This window comes from Solanum dulcamara, chromosome 7 (assembly GCF_947179165.1).
Source record: "Solanum dulcamara chromosome 7, daSolDulc1.2, whole genome shotgun sequence".
Lineage (NCBI taxonomy): Eukaryota > Viridiplantae > Streptophyta > Magnoliopsida > Solanales > Solanaceae > Solanum > Solanum dulcamara.
Window position 1 is genome coordinate 8476623 of NC_077243.1, and position 9707 is coordinate 8486329.

The following is a 9707-nucleotide window of genomic DNA, read 5'->3' on the forward strand; positions in this document are numbered from 1 at the left end:
GGTATATATATTTATATAAGTGACCGTTTGAGACAACGTGCTACCCATATAAATTCTATATCGTGTTTAATTGTCGATTGACAATAGATAATATGTGTGTATACGAGTGTCCGATTCGGACACTAGTCACGGCCTACGGGGCTAGGTCGTGACAAAAGTGGTATCAGAGCAGTTCATCCTCGGAGTGTTTACAGACCGTGTCTAGTAGAGTCTTGTTTATCGGTGTGTTGTGCACCACATCTATAAACAGGAGGCTACAGGACATTTAGGACGTTGCCTTTCTTTCATATCTAAGATCGTGCAATAGAGCCCAGCCATAGGACATGAAATTCTTTTTTTCTATCTTTTGATTTCAGCTGAAGAACGACATCGATAGAAGAAAACGATTGATGTTATTGGAAGCTACACAATATACGGGTAAGTAATGATGCGAAAGAGGTATGGTGGATAAGGTAAGCATATTGAAGTATGATTGAAATGTAAAGTTGAAAATTGAAAGAAAAAGTAGACATGAAAGTGTAACAGGTGCAGTTCGAGTCGGACATAAGAGGTAAGTCCATCATTTTCATACTGTTATTGATATTGGGTGCCCTGTGTGGCTGCGATATGATATGAATATATATATGTTGAACATGTGAGGCATTATTGGTATTTCTACGTGCAGATTTTGGGATAGCAAGAAATACAGAGGAAACTCTGCCCAATTTTTTATTTTTTTTCAGAAAAAAAAAATAGAAAAAGAAGAGAAAGTGGGACATAAGTTCATAATATATTTTGAAGGTTGATAACCATGAGGTAAATTTATTGTGTTGTAGTAAAGAGTTAAGAAATACCCCAATGTCATCATTAAGGAACACCATTTTTATTTGGGAAATTTTATTTCGGAAAAAACCTATTTAGAATTGATTTAAACGAACCAAGATAACTTCCAATCGCATGTTTTCCTTAAAAGAAGCTTTTGTTGAAGGAAAAAAAAATACGTCTCATAATTAAGTTTTACTTCCATTGAGAAGTACAAGGCACTCAACAATTAGTTTGTGAATTAAATAATTCATTCAAAATTTAAGAATAACCTTGGAGGTAAACCAGGTGCATCAAGCATTAAGAGGTCCGGTGGTGCTCGTTGGATTCTAGCTTCCTTTTGGTGGTGGTTGAAGAATGCCTTATGATAACATTTTATTAGTCCTTAACCAATTAATTGGAGATGGAACTGGTGAATGGAAAACATAAACTTGTGGAATATTCAGGATCATGTATTTCATGTGTTGTTCATGAAATGCTAGGATGATTCGAAAGGGGTTTTGATACTAAGGGATAATTTACAAAAAAGTTAAGTACGCTTAGTCCACCGAGTATAATTGACCCTTAGTAAGAATCGTGAATAAGGTTAAAAAGTGTTACACTATGGGATTGAGTAAGAACAGAATATAATGTGAGTATGATGAGAATCGTTATGAAAATAAGTAAAGTCTAGCGGAAAAGTGGCTAATGGATATGATTTTGAGTAAGATTAAAAGTTAGTATTGGGTACACGATAATGGTGAAAGCGTATAAGGCATAAAGGAGTATTGTGTATATGTGACTTCACCTCGAAAAATAATGAGATCCTTAGATGATAGGAAATATAGATTTGCAAAAAAAAACGAATGTATTGTGAGATTACTAGAGGAACATGTGATATCTATTGAGATAAAGATAGCGTTATAAGAAAGCTTGGAACACTGATCACTAGAATATAAGTGCTACCGAATAGAGAATTTGAAACGATTATAAACACTAGCTAATTACTGATTAGAATGAATGGAATATGGCTTTGAATGAATGGCTACATTAATTATATCATTTGAGTACCATTTATCAGACGAGATTTTGTACTATATATCGAGAATTCTCATCACCTTCTGATTGTGTTGAGGTTTCGTACATGGGTAATCTAAGTTATTGATGATATAAAGAAAGACAGAGATAATGTATTGGAAAAGAATCGCATGAATTTGAAAATTTGAAATGGGACATAGAGTAGAATATAAATAGATAATGATATGGGTACACCCTAAAGGGGGGAAGTGGATGAGAAAAATATAACTGTAAGATGAAATTAACTGACACTGCAACACGTTAAGGTGAACACCTAAACTTCATATGAGATCCCATGCTGGAACAAGTTAGAAAAATTTGAAAGTCAGCAATAAATGGAAAAATAAAACCAAGATGATATTTGAGATGGTGCTCAGAATTATTGGTAAAGATCTTGGATAGTGTGACATCAAAAGATGGATGCTTATAAAAAGGACGAATACAACATGAGAATAGTAACAAGTAGCTCGAAGATATTATAAATGATAGCAAGGTTATACTGGATTAGAGGTTGAGATGTTGGCAACGTAATTATCGGCTAATAAGATTGGGATATACAAGTAGCAAAGGAGAGAAATCTCTCATACGGTAGAATATGAGAAAACTTAATAGTAAGTAAAGGAAGGAATGCAAGTATGACAAAATAGACAGCAAGTGAGTGTTAGTACAATAAGAAATTTATAGCAGAATAAGCCAAGAGAAGGAAAGACTATGATTAGAATTGAATACAGGTTGTACAAATTCTACAAGATTGGTTATGCAGCCTATGAATATTGGTATGCTAAGGGTGATATCAAGTGATTACTTGATAAGCAGAATAAGAATTTAGTAACCACAATGCGATTGCAATATTCCGGATACATCAAAGAAAAGTATAAGATGGTTTGAGGAAAAACTATAGAGATATAATTAGTATTGGGGGCAAAAGCCATAGGTGAGTCCTGATATCAACTGAAAGAGGTAAGAGAAAATATAGGGACTGCATAAAGACTAACGTGGCGACATTTAGGTATTTTCTGGGCTGATTTAAGCACCTACACATATTCGTATAAAGATTGCAATAGTATGTGTGGTAAGAGAAGTAAGAGAAAATTAGAGTAAAGGGGCAATAGAAAAGTTTGAGTCAAAAATAGAGAAATGACTCAAGATATTATGCCTAAAATATTGCCAGTTAGGGTAAAGGAAATTATGAAATGACTTAACCGAGACAATCAGAATAGGCGGGTTACTGGTTACTGGATGACGGTAAGGTTATAAGATGAAGGAACCTTAACACTAATTGATAACCAACCCAAAAGATCAAGATCAAGAGGTAAAAACAAATGATAGTTAAAGACCTTTAAGTCAAAGTCAGAAAGTTACACATGATGCCGAGGATTCCAGAATACGGATTGTCATAGTAGGGTAAAGAAAGAATATTGGAGTACCAAAATATTACCCTGGTGAAATTTCGATTTACTAGTAGAACTTGGAGTGCGTTATAATGAACTAAAGCGAGTCGACAAACGGAGGAGGTCTATGCACGGCATAATTAACTAAGAGAACACTTGAGAAAATATTGGGAAGCAATTAATATGATTTTTTTTACAGGCTTACCTAGCACTCCACAGAAGTATGATTCCATATGGGTGATTGTAGATAGGCTGACAAAATCAACCCACTTTCTTTCAGTTAGAACTACATATTCAATAGAGGACTATGCGAGGTTATTTATCAAAGAGATAGTAAGACTTCATGGGATTCCCATATCTATTATCTCAGACAGAGGGGCTCAGTTTACAGCTAGCTTCTGGAGATCATTTCAGAAGGGATTGGGAACACAAATAAATCTTAGTACAGCATTTCACCCTCAGACTGATGGGCAGGCTGAACGCACTATTCAGACGCTAGAAGATATGTTACGGGCCTGTATTATTGACTTTAGAGGTAGTTGGGATGACCATCTGCCACTTATTGAGTTTGCATATAATAACAGCTACCATTCTAGCATTCAGATGGCACCGTATGAGGCTTTATATGGCAGAAAGTGTAGGTCACCTATTGGTTGGTTTGATGTTGGTGAGGCTAAGTTAATCGGACCCGATATGATTCAACAAGCTGTTGATAAGGTCAAGCTTATTCGGGAAAGGTTATTAGCAGCCCAGAGTCGACAGAAATCATATGCAGATAATCGACGTCGACCCTTAGAGTTTCAGGTTAGTGATTGGGTGTTTTTGAAGGTGTCACCCATGAAGGGGGTAATGAGATTCGGTAAGAAAGGAAAGCTTAGCCCGCGCTACATTGGCCCTTATCAGGTTACTCGTAGAATAGGCAAGGTTGCATATGAGTTGGACCTACCATCTGATTTGGAAGCAGTGCACCCTGTTTTTCACGTGTCGATGCTTCGCAAATGCATTGGTGATCCTTCTAAAGTATTCCCCATGGGTGATATCCAGGTGACGGAGGAGCTTTCTTACGAGGAAAACCCTATAGCTATACTTGATCGCCAAGTCAGAAGGTTACGTACTAAGGATGTGGCTTCCGTCAAAGTATTGTGGCGAAATAACAATAGAGAAGAGATGACCTGGGAAGTCGAGGAAGAGATGAAGGATAAGTATCCTCACTTATTTTCTACGCCTACAGGTAATCTAAACCTCTCGATTAATTATATTGATTGACATATGAAACTATTTGTTGTTGCAAAAAAAAAAAAAAAACAGACTATTCCCCCAAATTTCTTATAAGACTTTATGAGGCGGGTTTAACATTCGAGGACGAATGTTCTAAAGGGGGGAAGAATGTTACATTCCGTATTTTTGCATTTTGGATTATTCGTAAGCTAACGATTATAAATTCAAGGGCTTTTAATTTTGAATTTTAAAAGGACATGATTTGTTGTAGATGCCAAGTTATATGAATAATTTATGTGTAGTAAAATACATCTCAAGAAGGACCCTTAAGCCGAATCAAAATAGAAGCCATCAAATATGTTTTTCTTAAAGTTACGTTTCGGGTAAGCTGACTTCGAGAGGCCCTAACCTCTTTATAATTTGAGAATTTGGGAAAACTCTCAACATGAAAGTTGTAGATAATTGAAATATCTTTCCAACCATAGGTCGTGGGACGAAATGTGATATCGGAGTAATAAGATATAGACGTTTTAAGTCTGACAGGCCAAACTAAATAGTGAATTCGGCCCAACCCAATTCTAATTCGGGTCAGGCCCAATACCCACAAAATTAAATCTGATTTTTTTTGTAACTATTCCTTCATACAAAGATCAACATAATTCTGGAAATTTCCAGAGAGAGAGAGAAAGGGAGTTCTTGAGAAAAATCCCAAATCCGACCAAAATTCAAGTCCCGAAATCCGAAGCTCATGAAGAGAAAATTGTTGTACGTCGCGTTGGCTTCAATTTGAGCTAGAAATCAACCAATAAGGAGAAGATTTTATGTGGTGCTGCAAATTTAAGGTAATATTAAAGTTTCCTTTTCATTGTTAACAAGTTTAGTTAGAGTTTTAACGGATTAGAACGGAGAAAATAGTGTTATAAACTAGTTTGGTGATTTGTTGAGATTTATGGGTTAAAGGGTTGTTTTAGGTAGATTAAATGGATGAAATTAGGTTAGTGATGATGTATAATAATGGTTGATATTGTTTTGATGTTGTTGATGAGTTGTTGTTCTTGAATTTGGAGGAAAAAGGTGTATGAAGATTGTGAATGTTCAAACTCGTTTTTGGAATTGAGTAGCTGGTAGTAATTCTGGAATATCTCATTGTGTAGACCTTAGATTTTAGATATTAAACATGTTTTGGAAAGCTAATACACGTACCTACAACTCTTATGTTTATGTCTTAGTCTATATCTGCTGTTATTATGTCGAAAACTGAGCATGAATCATAGGACAAATTCTGTCCAGATTCTGGATTGAAAATTCCTTCATGTATAGCTGTTCGTATTTTGATGATATCTCTTTGTAGAAAATGAATTTTGAGTTGATTTCTTTTGCATTGGAAACTTAAGACAAAGATCTAAATGTTTCATGAAGGTTATAAATTCCAGTTTTGCCGTTTTCATTTTCAAAATTTAGATACAACGTGAGGTACTTGACTTCCGAATTTACTGCTTTGGTAACATGAATAATAAATCTTATTTTGTGTCAATATTTTGGATTGTTGATGTTGGTTGATGATTATATGGCTGATTTGAAAGTGGGAAAAGTGAGCGGTATAGGGGAGGTGCTGTCCAATTTTTTTTAGAAATAACCTACTAACGATAAACTACGTTTTATTCTTGTCCATAGCTTAATCATAGTGCTTAACGTTTTAATATAGGTTGAGACAATATTGGACAACATATACGTATAAACGCTAAAGGTATGTAAAGTTAACATTTTCTTCTTTTGGCATGATCCATATGAAACGAAAGAATGACGTATGCTTAAATTCCAAAGAAACTCTTATTCGTAGATATACTCGGATGGCTACCGTTCTTGATTTTCAAAATTTATATTGTTATGTCTTGACTCATGTGTATGATTCCAGCCATCCTAGTTGGTATAACTCATGTTGTGGTATAATTCATATTTTAGTATAATCCATAATTGGTGTGATTCATAATGACTATTGTCTTGGGTTTCAAATGATGGACTATTTTGCTTATTCTATTAAGTCTCCGATAATGATCAAATTTCACAAGGTTGCTAATGATACCTTATTCGTGCATATTGTTATGGTATTATTCACCGAGTCCTACGATAGGCCGGGTATGTTATCATGTATGAATTCCACTACATTATTCACCGAGTCCCTTACTAGAGGGCCGGGTACGTGATATGATAATATGATATTATAATGATATGATGATATGATTATGGCACCGAGTCCCATAATGGGCCGGGTACGGTATCAGTGTACACTACTCTATTCACCGAGTCCCTTGCTAGAGGGCCGGGTATGGTATATATATACATATGACGATATATTGATATAATTGTGACACCGAGTTCCATAACGGGCCAGGTACGATATATGATGATGATATGCATGTCTTTATTTTATAAGACATAGGTACAGTGATTTATTGATTATGATACTTGACTCCTGAATCTTTATTTCAGATGTGATCTCCTTTACGATATTTTATGCTTTATATACTCGGTACATATTTCGTACTGACCCCCTTCTTCGGGGGGCTGCGTTTCGTGCCCGCAGGTACAGATACTTATTTTGGAGAGCCGCCAACTTAGGATTCTACTCAACGAGTTTGAAGTGCTCCATTGTCTCGGAGCCCAAACTTTGGGTACTAATCCTTATAATGTATATATTTGTGTATTTAGGGGTACGATGGGGCCCTGTCCCGTCATATGCTATTGTTAATTCTCTTAGAGGTCTGTAGACATATGAGTGGGTTGTATGTAGATGTTGTCTGGTGTACTAGTATGACATATGTTTTTGGACATTTACATTCGGAGTGAAAGCCTTGTCGGCTTACGTATTATGTTATCTTATTTTTGACAATTAAGACTCCCCAAGAAATAGCTAATTTTGGTATATATATTTATATAAGTGACCGTTTGAGACAACGTGCTACCCATATAAATTCTATATCGTGTTTAATTGTCGATTGACAATAGATAATATGTGTGTATACGAGTGTCCGATTCGGACACTAGTCACGGCCTACGGGGCTAGGTCGTGACAGCAACTCACTCACACCACATGAAGTGTGTGTGTGTATGCATAATGTGACCATTTGATAGCAATGTGATCTTCTATCTTCCTCTCTTCTTCTTTGCAACATCTCCTCTGTTTCTTCTTCTTCTGCTGCATCTGCAGCTTCTTTACTTCGACTTCCATTTTTCCTTCTCGTCTAACTCGTCTTGATTCATATAGTCGTCTAACAAGACTCCATCACTGAAGTTATCATGGTATCAGAGCATTTGGTAAGTTCCTAGAACTGGAACAAGCAGTTAAGTACTGAAAGGAAAGAAAAAAAATGAGAAGTGCAGGTGCTCATCTTTGAAAGGTGTTTGAGTCGCAGTCAATTTTCAGCATTTTCAGTTTCGAAGCAAGTTCAATGGTGAATCTAGGTGAAGCTGCAACTGAAACACTAGGTGCTGAGAACTTCAACTCAAACACAACAGCATCTGAGCTGGTAATACCAAATATTGATCACAATCATCCTCTCTTCTTGCATCAAAATGATACTCCAGGTAGCTCATTAATTTCTCTTCAACTAGTTGGTTCAGAGAACTACGCGATCTGGAGTAGATCAATGAGAATTGGATTAATAGGCAAGAGTAAACTTGGATTCATTGATGGTAGATATCCTAAGTCTAAGTTTGGACCTGAGTTTTCTGATGCTTGGGAGAAGTGTAATGCTGTAATCCTCTCTTGGATTATGAATGCAGTTCGACCAGGATTGTTGGGAACTGTGGTGTATGGAGGAGATGCACACAAGGTTTGGTGTGATCTAAAGGAAAGGTTCGACAAGATAAATGGAGCTCATGTGTATCAAGTCCATAAATAAATTCATGGTCTAAGTCAGGGAACCATGTCAGTTTCAGATTATTATACAAAACTCAAAGGCTTGTGGAATGAATATGATTCAATTATGCCTTGTCCAGGTTGTTCATGTCCTGAGTCTAAGAAGTTTCAAGATCATTATGAGTATAAAAGGTTACTAGAGTTCCTAATGGGACTAAATGAAACCTACTCTGCAGTTAGAGGACAGATTTTGATACAGTCTCCAACTCCAACTCTTAACAAAGCCTTTTCCCTTGTCATGGATCATGAAAGTCAAAGGAACATAGCACACACTAACTATGAATCATGCCTTCCTAAACTGATGGAAAGTACTGCATTGTTTAGCCAAAAAGGGAGTGGTCATAGTGTTGGTAATGTGAATTCTGGTCATCAACCTGGTGGAGGTGGTGGTAATCCAATTAGAAGTCACTATAAAGCTCAGTTCAATCCTCAGAAACCACAAAAGTCTGTTATTACCTGTGAGGTGTGTGGCTACAGAGGTCACACTAAGGAGCAATGCTTCAAAGTCAAAGGATATCCAGTTAGCTGGAGATCCAAGAAGAAAACTGGTAGTTCTACACCTAGCTCTAGTTCCTTTGCTAACCAAGTTACAGTTGCTCAAAGTGCAGGCTTATCACACAATGAAGAACCTAGTGCAGCATACAAGTCACCTGCAGTTTTCTTCACAAAAGAACAATATCACCAATCCCATCTTTCCTGTCTTAACTCTAGTACAACCTGATAATGATCATCCACCTACTAGCCTGTCACCTGATGATCCTCCTCAAGACTCTCAGCTACCACTTACTCCTGAAATCTATTCTCCACTTCCATCTCCCACAGCAGCTCCTACCAGAAAATCCTCCAGATCAACCAAACCTCCTATCTGGCTTCAGGATTTTGTTACTCAATCCAAAAGTCACTCTTGTCTGTTTCCAGTTTCTGACTTTGTTAGCTACAAACATTTGTCTTCTTCTTACAGCTCCTGCATCAATACATTCTCAGCTATATCAGAGCCCTCTTCTTATCATGAAGCTGCTCTTGACCCTCAGTAGATCTATGCAATACAGCAGGAAATAGATGCCTTGATGGACAACAAAACTTGGAGTCTGGTAGATCTTCCTCCTGGTAAGAAGCCTATTGGCTGCAGATGGATCTATAAAGTAAAATACAAATCTACAGGTGAAGTGGAGAGGTATAAGGCCAGGCTAGTTGTTAAGGGGTATAGCCAACAAGAGGGGCTTGACTATGGGGAAACTTTCAGTCCTGTGGTCAAAATGGTTACTATGAGATCCATTATAGCACTTGCTGCTTCAAAGGGTTGGCTCATCCATCAGATGGAT

At 36.8% G+C, this 9707-nt stretch overlaps 1 long non-coding RNA gene across 1 annotated transcript; it reads left to right on the forward strand.

The window, feature by feature from the left end:
- Positions 1-5126: 5126 nt before the first annotated feature.
- On the forward strand, positions 5127-7385 carry LOC129896029 (uncharacterized). The gene is made up of 3 exons (XR_008767901.1): positions 5127-5308; positions 6172-6213; positions 7051-7385. It is a non-coding gene; the product is annotated as an uncharacterized LOC129896029 (long non-coding RNA).
- Positions 7386-9707: the final 2322 nt, after the last annotated feature.